Here is a 2,201-nt window from a genome sequence, read left to right on the forward strand (position 1 = left end):
TACAATATGTGTCAGATTTCTTAAAGACAAAGACAAAGGGAGTCCCACCAAGTTTTCCATTAGCGGGGACAAGCACAGAGTACCTGAGACTTAGCCATCCTGAGGCAGGCAAATGTGGAGACCAAGAGGCACAGTAAGGTTTTGCATTTAATTTTGATCGCATCATATTTTTTAAATATTGGGCATAAAAAGCTGTACAGTAAGCTAGTCTTTTGGCCAACATTCCCTCTTCCACAAAAGTAAAAGATAGCAAAAATGTCTGTTGTCAATGGCAAACAAGAGGGGAGAAGTTGTTGACTGACCAAGTTGGAGGGTGCCACTTAATGTCAGTCAAGATTACAGAGAACAGATGGGGCATCTGGGTGGCTCAGTCAGTTAAGCGTCTAACTTCGGCTCAGGTCGTGATCTCGCAGTTTGTGAGTTCGAGCCCCGCGTCAGGCTGACAGCTCAGAGCCTGGAGCCTGCTTCGGATTCTGTGTCTGCCTCTCTCTCTGGCCCTCCCCCACTCACACTCTGTCTCTGTCTCTCTCTCTCTCTCAAGAATAAATACACATTAAAAAAAAAATTTTTAAATAAATAAAAGATTACAGAGAGCAGAAAAATCTTTCCAGAGTCTTCAACAAAAGTAGCACGTTCCCGAGGAAGAATGCTTCTCCCTACTTTCAGTTTTGTTAAGTCCCTGTAAGAAATCAGCTTCTTACATACAGGCGTTCCTGCTACTTACAAAGTCTGACTCTCAAGCAGCCACATCCCCTTCTTGTCATGTACCAGGTAGCCACTGCCCATGACAAGGCAGGAAAGAGCAGAGCAGAATCACCTCCTGGAAACACGCTGCTCTCTGAGCAGGGAGGAGGTAAATGTCTCATCCTCTGCTGGATCCTTAAACTACAAGCTGGACGGGCCCAGGCCCTGGGCCGCCCCATATCTCAGCAGAAAATGGCTAGCAACTCCAGATACACTGTCCCATGGGGCCTGGAGCTGGTCACAGGGCCATGGGGCTGATGTCCGCAGATATTGCTGGAATGTGCCCTGGGCCAAGGTGTAACCTACCAGCTCTTTTCTTGCTGGCGTGAGCTGGCTAGTTCCATAGCCGCCCCCACCCCCGCCCAGCCACTTCTTTCTTTTGTGTGCTTACTTCTGACTTGAGTTCCCACCTGTGACTGCATCTGCTTCTAAATAAGTTAATTCCACATAAAGGGATAGAGGGATGCTTGACCTGAGAAAGAAACTCCATTCCAGAATTTGACATGCATTTATAACAACCTTCACTATTGCAGTCGGGAAGGAATTCGTGTTTTCTGGATTCTCAGATCAAAGTCTAAATGAGGCTGATGGAGAAAATGTTAACGCTGCCTGGAGGAATTCAAGTATTGTTCAGGGTCAGGATGCCTTAGTGCTACCCCTCCCTGCTCACCACTGAGTAAGCCAAGAGAGCTGAAACTTGACGATAAAAAATTTTTAAGAAGTAAATTAAAGAAATGTAAAAGATGGTTAAAAATCATAAAAAGAAAAAATTGTGATAAAACAGAGGGGGAAGCTGGGGCACCTGAGGGGCTCAGTCAATTAAGTGTTAGACCTTGGCTCAGGTCATGATCTCCAAGTTTGTGGGTTCGAGCCCCGCATGGGGCTCTGTGCTGACAGCTCAGAGACTGGGGCCTGCTTTGGATTCTGTTTCCCTCGCTCTCTGCCCCACCCCTGCTTGAGCTCTGTCTCTCAAAAATGAATAGATATTGGGGCCTGGATGGGCAGGAACAGCTGCCCTGCTGATGCTGGACCTGCCGGCTCCTCAGATGCAGCTGCTCTCCTGCACCTGTGACACTGGGGCTAAGAGGAAGCGGCCGTTTCTACGCTCAGTGCTCAGAACAGTGAGCACTCCATGGTTTGTAGCCGAACATGCTTTACAGCTGCCAGGGAGGCAGTTTTTACGTGCACGAGGCAGGCAGACCTACCTTTGGGCTTCTAGCTGGGAATGCCGAGCACGGTACTAACCACTTTGGTTTTTGGGTTCTTTGTCTATAAAATGACACTTGTCGTGAGGGTTACATGAGGTGTGCATGGAGATGAGCATGTGGCCGGCCTTTGGCCCAGTGGGATCGACCAGGAGAGGGTCTCCCTTCTGGAAGTGATCATTCTGTAGGTCTGTCTGGAGAGGGGTTTCTGCAAGTCTTTGGGCAAGTTCATGAACCCCTGGCTGCTTGCAG

At 48.4% G+C, this 2,201-nt stretch overlaps 1 non-coding gene across 1 annotated transcript; it reads left to right on the top strand.

The window, feature by feature from the left end:
• The first annotated feature begins 1,763 nt into the window (after positions 1–1,763).
• On the top strand, positions 1,764–1,897 carry LOC132684483 (small nucleolar RNA SNORA43). Its single transcript, XR_009612693.1, has one exon. It is a non-coding gene; the product is annotated as a small nucleolar RNA SNORA43 (small nucleolar RNA).
• The last annotated feature ends 304 nt before the right edge of the window (positions 1,898–2,201 follow it).

This window comes from Panthera onca, chromosome C2, assembly GCF_046562875.1.
Source record: "Panthera onca isolate mPanOnc1 chromosome C2, mPanOnc1 haplotype 2, whole genome shotgun sequence".
Lineage (NCBI taxonomy): Eukaryota > Metazoa > Chordata > Mammalia > Carnivora > Felidae > Panthera > Panthera onca.